The sequence below is a fragment of the Pristis pectinata genome, chromosome 1 (genome assembly GCF_009764475.1).
Source record: "Pristis pectinata isolate sPriPec2 chromosome 1, sPriPec2.1.pri, whole genome shotgun sequence".
Classification (NCBI taxonomy): domain Eukaryota; kingdom Metazoa; phylum Chordata; class Chondrichthyes; order Rhinopristiformes; family Pristidae; genus Pristis; species Pristis pectinata.
In genome coordinates, this window is record NC_067405.1 from 43,444,291 (window position 1) to 43,453,558 (window position 9,268).

Here is a 9,268-nt window from a genome sequence, read left to right on the forward strand (position 1 = left end):
CTTAAATGTGATTTCATCACCAGATATATCTTCCTCTCCCTTTCAGCATTCCGAAGGGATGGTTCCTTCCTTAAGTCTCTGGTTCACTCTTCCATCTCCATCAATGCTTACTTTTCCTTTTCTTGCAGCTTCATATGCTATAACAGGAGATGTGTATGCCTATGTATATTAAATATACTGGGTATATCTAACATTCTCTTTTACTTCAGATTCCCAGAAACTGAAGTGTTTTGTAACTCTCAGTAAAAACAAATTTATTATTCTGTTGTCTGTCATCATTGATTTCTGTTTACATCTCATCTAGAACGATCAGCTGAGAGTAACACGTCATTACACTCTCTCTCTTTTACATCTCTCTTGAAATCCTCCCTGTCACAGGCATTCCCTTTGATCTGCCCACCCCTCTCTATTGTCTGCAATTTAAAATGTTCAATTTCTAACCTTTCCTAATTCTGATGAAATTCCATCAATCTGAAGCATCAACTATTTCTATCTCTACAGATGGTGAGTTTTTTTCCCAGCATTTTCTGTTTGATTTCAGATGTCCAGCATCTGCGATTTTTTTTTCCTTTTCCAAAATCTTAACACTACTACTGGCAATAAAAGCTAATGCTGGAGGTCACTTTTGCTCATTTGGCAAATAACTAAAGGCCCAAGCAGAAGTAGACCCAAGAAATTTAAGATATACAAATCATTTGAAATGGAAATTTATAAACTGTTGGAAGAGACTTAGGATCTGAATTAAATCCTGGGCAGCAAAGAAGTGAGCCAACCACATGAAAAATTCAGAACTGTTCCTGCAGGGTTCCACTAAAACACAAAGAGAATGCCCCTCTAACCCCCTCCCACCCCTCCACTCCCCACAACACTGAATTGATATGATCCTGACAGAGAAATGCAGGACAAGCTGTTCAGACCATGGTTATTTCAAAGCATTATGAAAATAATAAACAAAAGCATATGATTGCATTTACATATAACACAGCTACGTTTTTAATTACTTTAAAATGAAACTGTCTTTCTGACTTCAGTGCTCTAATCAGGTTTCATTTTGTGCAATTAGTGCTATAAAATCTATCACTGAAGAATTTTATCCTTAAGCTAATGACTTCTTCTTAGGCAGTCCATCAGGATCATGGATCACTTGCTACAACTACGATTTTAAATAGTGCAAATGTCTATATATGAATTATTTTACCATGAGGTGATCATTGCCCCTGGCTACTACACGGACTTCACCTGGCTACTACATGGACTTAACAGAGCTAGACCTTGGTCCAATGACAAGGAGATCCAAGATGATTAGAGCTTAGGATCTGTCACATAACTTTGCATATAATCATCATGGACGCATATGCATCTGCCCAAACACTGACACACATACTCACACCCAGCAAGAGCAAAAGTACTACCATTGTATTATTTGAACTTGTCTTGCTGAATGATTCTAAGCTTCTGAATTGTTAGTACGTTAATATACCTTTAAATAGTATCCAATGTAATGCATGTCTTAACACTGTCCAAAAATATGTATAAAGGAAAATGAAGATCAGGTTCCATAAGTGTACCAGGAACAAAGAATTCTATGTTTGCGATATTGATCTCAAGCAGCTTGTAACTATGCAAATACATAGTATTAAAACCATGGGGAGCAACTGCAGCATGTGTAGTCCATGAGTGATGGGAGTCCAAATTATCTGGCCAACTCCTGCCCAAATGAAAAGGAACAGCATGAAGGCTGGCTAACAGTAATGGATTTCTGGGCCACGGAAAAGTTCCTGGAAACAAGGTCAGTTATAGATGACAGTGTCTCGGGGCAACTGCAATTGGGGGAGGGGATGAGATGTCCCGTGCAGGAAGAGTCTAAAGTTTTCTTGTAGGATGCAGAACTGCATTCCTGATCTTCCTGGTCCATACAGAAACATTAAAAAAAAATGTCCAATACAAATTCTACTGGTCACAATTCTGCTTGCTATTGACCGACACTCAAAACTCCAGGATTAGGTCTATGAATGACTGCCAACATTGTATGGTCTCCAAATTGTATTATTAGCCTCCAATATTTAAAAGTTCCCATTTGCATACGATGGGAAGTCCTGATGTTACAGAAAATGCAGCTGTTAAAATAGCATTGGGCACAAATGTGTTACGTAGGGAACATGACAGAAAGCCCCAAACTGACACTTCAACATTCCTGCTGAGTAAAAAATCCAGCCTCATTTTGTCTTTACAAGCTAAAAGTTTAGTTCTGTAAATGCAACTCTCATGTCAGTGCAGATGGTACAATGAGGTCAACCATGGTGGGTGGCAAGTGGCAGTGCTTCATTTGACTTTTAAGACAAAAGGCTAATTTATAAAAATTTTGCGTAAAATGTGTACAGTACTTCTTAGAAGTATAACACAAAGTACAACACAAAGGCTTCAAATCTTTACATTCTCATCTGTCCTGTTATTCTTTTCTGATACACTTAACATTTTTAATCCTATTTCTAATAATTTCCAGGTTTTAATACTTGTTCATTCAAATACCTTAGGACACCTGCTCCGAGGTTTACACATTCCAGAACCACCAATATCTCACAGATGTTCTCTGCTCTCCAGAAATGGAATGCAGTGACAGATTTGCTTTTTTACCTTCTGTGTATGTACTGTAATTCCTATGTTGTCTGCTTGGACCATTAAATTAATCCAGACCAAATGTAAATTGTTTTTGAATCAAATAATAAAAATCATAACCTCATAGTAAAGTAAAGTAACAAAGTAATGTCCAGTATGCTGGAGTAGCAACACAACACACTTAGTTACTTTTCTTCTACACTGGTTTAGGGGAATAAGAAAAGATAAAGATGAGATTGCAAAGTGAAACTATACACAATTGTCTATATTAAATAGTTTAAAACACCAATTCTTTGAAGCAGAATCCAGAAAAAGAAAGCATATGAAGCAGAAAACACTACAAAAAGAAACCTAAATCCTGGAGCTCCACTCTGTGGTTTGAAACAAATTATTTTATTAAAACTACACAATAAATAGCTCTGATAGAACATATATTATTTCTCTTGCCACAAGTGATGCCATGGTGTTTTGCAACATTTTCTGCTCGTGTTTATACAGCTATCAATAACTTCATGATTATGATGTATGGTCTTACAAAGGGAAAAGCAGAAAGCTAGGATTTGCAGAAGAGAATAACTTGATGGCAATGACCTAAGTGACATAAACCGATAAATTTGGAAATGACAAATGTGTGCACACACACAAATCTGTTGATAATTTTTTTAAAAAATTCACTAATGCTGATTATCAGTCTAACGATTCAAAGATGCAATTTTAAAAATGTCTCAACCAAACCCATACTGCTAATTCACTTGAGGAAAAACAGCCAATTTCAGTGCCTTTTTATACAAAATCTATTTTCAAATAAAATGCAAGTATAATTACATTTTAATCTGTCAACACTTGTTATTATAACTTTTTTATTCCCTCTTTAACTGACCCATTCCTGAGACAGAAAACATAGCAAGCATTTTGTAACTTATCATTACTTTCAATTTAAATATAACATTAATTTCATATGTGTTATTCAGACGTGTTTAGAAAGCCTACAATTGATTTCTAAGCAACAGGTGGCTATGGCGAAATAATACCCAAAAGTTCAGAGCATAAGGATCAGAAGAACAAAGCTATGTGGAAATATTAAGGATAACTAGAATTTGTTCCATTGTTTGAAACAAATGAAAAATAAAACAACAAATCTTTCCCAGTGCTTGCCACAGAAGATCTGCAATGTGATTGAGCAAAGAATAAATGTCATTTTGGAGGAAAATTTTGAAAAAGAGCAATTTAAAACCTGCAGAACTAATGGGGGTGGAAATTCATATATACCAAATTTCAGGGCCAAAAATTCATAGAATTGGCCCAAAGTCTGATTTTTAATAACAGTGATGCAATATCTTGCACATCTCAAGAAAGACCCCAAAGTTGGGTAGCAAACTTGGATCCAATACATTGCTGGTAATTCCTGAGAAATGGGGTAAAGGGGAAAAAAGGTAGACTTCCTTGTCCTCCAACATCAGATAAGAGGTAAAAAGAAGAATTTCTAATACTTCTTAACCCAGATTTTGGAAGAGTCTGGGCAAAATAGAAAGAAGCAAATAATAGTGTGACTCAGAAGAGGAAGGAGAGAGAAAATAGGGAACAATAAACCAGTTGAAACTTAAACCATATGTTTTAAACAATCTATTAAGCACTAAAAGTCAATGAGTTTTTAATCAAAAAGGAAATCTGACAAGTCTAATAGAGTTTTTTTTTGAGGATGTATTGGTATTGGTTTGTTATTGTCACTTGTACCGAGGTACAGTGAAAAGCTTGTCTTACAAACCGATTGTACAGGTCAATTCATTACACAGTGCAGTTACATTGAGTTAGTACAGAGTGCATTGATATAGTACAGGTAAAAACAATAACAGTACAGAGTAAAGTGTCACAGCTACAGATAAAGTGCAGTGCAAAAGGTGCAAGGTCACAACAAGGTAGGTCGTGAGGTCATAGTCCATCCCATTGTATAAGGGAACCATTCAATAGTCTTAACATAGTGGGGTAGAAGCTGTCCTTAAGTCTGGTGGTACGTGCCTTCAGGCTCCTGTATCTTCTAAGTGATGGAAGAGGAGAGAAGAGAGAATGTCCCGGGTGGGTGGGGTCTTTGATTATGCTGGCTGCTTCACCAAGACAACGAGAAGTAAAGACAGAGTCTAAGGAGGGGAGGCTGGTGTCTGTGATGCACTGGGCTGTGTCCACAACTCTTTGCAGTTTCATGTGGTCCTGGGCAGAGCAGTTGCCATACCAAGCTGTGATACATCCAGATAAGATGCTTTCTATGGTGCATCTGTAAAAGTTGGTGAGAGTCAAAGGGGACAAACCAAATTTCTTTAGCCTCCTGAGGAAGTAGAGGCGCTGGTGAGCTTTCTTGGCCGTGGCATCTACGTGATTTGACCAGGACATGTTGGTGATGTTCAGTCCCAGGAATTTGAAACTCTCAACCCTCTCGACCTCAGCACCATTGATGTAGACAGGTGCATGTACACCGCCCACTTTCAGGAAGTCAATGACCAGCTCTTTTGTTTTGTTGATATTGAGGACAAGGTTGTTGTCGTGACACCATTCCACTAAGCTCTCTATCTCCTTCCTGTACTCCAACTCATCGCTGTTTGAGATACGGCCTACAACGGTGGTATCATCTGCAAACTTGTAGATGGAGTTAGAGCAGAATTTGGCCACGCAGTCATGAGCGTATAGGGAGCAGAGTAGAGGGCTGAGGATGCAGCCTTGTGGGGCACCAGTGTTGAGTATAATCATGTCGGAGGTATTGCTGCCTATCCTCACTGATTGCAGTCTGTTTGTTAGAAAGTCAAGGATCCAGTAACAGAGGGAGGTGTTGAGTCCTAGGTCTTGGAGTTTGGTGACAAGCTTACTTGGGATTATTGTATTGAAGGCAGAGCTGTAGTCAATACACAATAGTCTAACGTAGGTGTCTTTACTGTCCAGATGCTCCAGAGCTGAGTGTAGAGCCAGGGAGATGGCGTCTGCTGTAGACCTGTTACAGCGATAGCTGAATTGCAGTGGGTCAAGGTTGTCTGGAAGGCTGGAGCTGATGCATGCCATGACCAACCTCTCAAAGCACTTCATGGTGGTGGATGTCAGAGCCACTAGTCGGTAGTCATTGAGGCATGTTACCTTGCTTTTCTTCGGTACCGGGATGATGGTGGTCTTCTTAAAACAGGTGGGAACACGAGATTGAAGCAGGGATAGCTTAAATATGTCCGCAAATACTTCTGCCAGCTGATCAGCACAAGATCTGAGCACACAGCCAGGGACACCATCTGAGCCAGGTGCTTTCCTCGTGTTCACTCTCCGGAAGACTGATCTTACGTCCTCCACTGTGATCACAGGTTCAGCTTCATTGGTGGCTGTCAGGGTGGATGGTGACAATCCACTTCCCTTCTGTTCAAAACACGCATAGAATGCATTAAGTTCATCTGGAAGGGATGCGCCGTTGTTAGCTATGCAGCCCGACTTTGTCTTGTAGCCGGTTATGACATGTAAGCCCTGCCATAACTGATGGCTGGTCAGGGACTCTATTTTGAGTCGGTATTGCCTCTTGGCATCCCTGATAGCTTTCCGAAAGTCACATCTCAATTTCTTGTACATATTAGGATCACCAGATTTGTGTGCAGCAGTCCTCTCCTCCAGTAGGGATTGGATCTCTCTATTCATCCATGGTTTCCTATTTGGGAACACCCATATTGTCTGCTTTGGTACACAGCTAACTAACAAGTAACTAACAAATTTAGTAAGTGGGGGGTCAGAGCATTGGATAGAAATCTGAATTGTCACAATGGGCCACACAGAATAAGGGCTCACAAAGTTAGAGGTAAAATAATACAAAAATAAATAACTGAAGTGCAGCAGACAGGGTAGGAATAAACAAGTTGCTTTCTCGTTGGCAAGCTGTTACTGGCAGGGTGCTACAGGTACCTTTACTGAATTCTTAGCTATTCACAATTCCTACCCTTACCACTGATGAAAAGACACAGTATCCAAGTTTGCTGATAAGTACAAATATTGGCAGGAAAATGAGATACAAGAAGGTCATGAAGAGTATGCAAAGGGACGAATTTTGACCTCATTAGTTCCAATAGGTTTTTAGCATGCATATCTTCAAAGTTTCTCCTTCAAATGTTTTTATGACAATTATTCCATGCTTACTTACAGGTTAGTCAAGCAAATAATGTAGAAAATGGACTACTATGTGGGAAGATGTGAGATTATTCAGCTCTTTAGGAAGATTAGAAAAACAGGATACTTAACAATAAGAAACTAGCAAACATGCAGGTATAGCAAGCAATAAGGAAGGAATTGGTTACTTTGGCTTTTACTCTAAAGGAGCTAGAGTAAGAAAGTAAGCCAAGTTTTGCTACAATTATACAGCAAGCTGGAGAGATCACAGCTGGAGCACAGTATTCATATTTAACCTCATCAGCCAAGGAAGAATATTCTTACCTTCATTTTCTAGATTGTTACCTGATGCGATTGTTACTAATTGGCTCATCCTCTGAGGAACAACATTTACCTTAGTTATTCTTTTTCTTTGTAGACCCTTTTAGTGTTTTTACTTAGAGGATTTGAAATCTTTGGAATTCTCTTTCCCAGGGGGAGGTGGCTGCCTCGTGTATTCGAGGCCGAGACTGTCTAATTTTTGAGCACTTTGGAAATCAAGGGACATGGGAACAGCAAAAAAAAAGTGGAGCTGACATACAGGATTAGCTTTTATCTTGAACTATGCAGCAAATTTGGGTTCCCTATAGTTCCACAACCTCCCTCCACCAGAGTCCCAAAGCATTGTGAATCTGTTTACATTGTCCATTTCAGAGACTTTCTCTCATAAGTTGATGCACAACATACCATACTCTTGTTTTATTATGTTCTGATTTTCCAGAGCTGACAACAAGAACTGGTGGTTAGGCTAGTATAGAACTGGCAAAGCAATTTGGAGATTGCACTGTATATGCACCACCTAGCTTCTTAAAGAGGTTCCCAAAACAGGCAATGGACCCTTCTTTTCATACATACAATCATCCACTTGTGGTCGTCACCCAAAGTAAAAGCAAATATGGCACCAGCTGGGAACAGAACATTGCATCCAGACAAACAGTGCACCCAGCTTTGCATTACACCCATTTTAAATTTTTAAAAATTGCAATGTACATTCTATGTCCAAATGAGTTTTTGCTGAATGTGGCCTATGCCAAGTATCTGGAAGTCAGATGGAGTTCCATCATATATGTTTTACATCTTTGCACCAAACACCATGCCTCTACCTAACTTATTGTCAGGATCCAGGAGAATGTGTGCTCTTTTCTCTCCAGTCCCTCAACATCATCTGCAGTGGTATCCAGAAATGTCATATTGTTTTCCAAATATTAATCATTTGTATCAAGATTCACCATGACTTCTTACATTCATCTTCTGTATCTCTTGTCCTCTGTAACCCCTGCATTCCATAAGTTTTTGACATTTTAAAAAATAAAGTCTCACCAGGGACAGCACAGGGAAATCAGGAGATATCCGAGGACTTACATGAATGTGTCCACAACCTTGTGTTGTCACCTTCCCTTCCCCAAAACAACCCCCTTCCCTGCCAAAATCTAAAAGCCTTGCGAATCTGTTTATTTGTTCATTTTCTTTATTCATTCAAGGGATGTGGGCTTCACAGGCTGAGGTAGCATTTAATTGCCTGTCACTAATCGTCTTAGAAAAGCTGGTGATGAGCTCCCTTCTTGAACCACTGCAGTTCTCAAGCTGTGGATATATCCGCAATGTTGTTGGAGAAGGAGTACCAGGATTTTGACCCAGTGCCAGTGAAGGAACAGCAACATATTTCCAAGTCAGGGTGGTGTAGGCCTGGAGGGCAACTTCCAGGTGGTGGTGTTCCCACACTTTTGCTGTCGCTGTCCTTCGAGCAGGTGGAGATTGCTGGTTTGGAAGATGTTGTCTAAGGAGTCTTAGTGAGTTGCTGCAGTGCATCCTGTAGATCGTACAAACTGCTGCTACTGTGCATCAGTGGAGGAGTGAATGAATGGTTGTGGATGGGGTGCCTCTCAAGCAGGCTACTGTTTCCTGTATAATGTCGAGTTTCTTGGGTGTTGAAGCTGCACTCATCCAGGCTAGTGAAGAGTATTCCATCACACTTCTGGTGAGCCCTGTAGATGGTGGACAGGGTTTGGGGAGTGAGGAGGTGAGTTACTCACCGCGAGATTCCTAGTCTCTGACCTGCCACATTGTGTATATGGCTGCTCCATTTCAGTGAATTTCTCTCGGAAGTTGATGCACACCACACCGTCTTCTGTTGATGTAGGCAGGTGTGACTGAGCACAGCGGGGGCGGGCCTCCTACGAGTGGTATCACAGGTCAGGTGCCTGGAGTCAGGCGGGGCCTAGACTGTGGCCACAACCTCAAAGGAAACCTTCTCCACAAGGACCTGAAGTGATTGCAGCAACTAACCACAGTTAAAAGCCCCACCCCCGTGGAAGGCACTCTCTTCACTAACCAGTTAACCTGTAAGGAAAGAAGTTACCCGTCAATACTCGCCTGATCATGTCCTTCGAGACCGTGAAATCGGTGAAGCGCTGACAACCGGTCCCGGGGAGCCGGTGGCGGAGTTTAGTTCTTCACAAAACCATTTGAAGCGGGCCCGGGGTCTGTGTCCTCC

The 9,268-nt window shown here is 40.5% G+C and overlaps 1 protein-coding gene across 1 annotated transcript in view; it reads right to left on the reverse strand.

Annotated features, from left to right (window-relative positions):
• Positions 1-9,249, reverse strand: part of erich2 (glutamate-rich 2) — an 87,514-nt gene extending 78,265 nt beyond the window's left edge. Inside the window, exon 1 of the mRNA XM_052021367.1 lies at positions 9,148-9,249. The gene's annotated coding sequence lies outside the window, so the exon portion shown is untranslated. The remainder of the gene's footprint in view (positions 1-9,147) is intronic.
• Between the last annotated feature and the right edge of the window lie 19 nt (positions 9,250-9,268).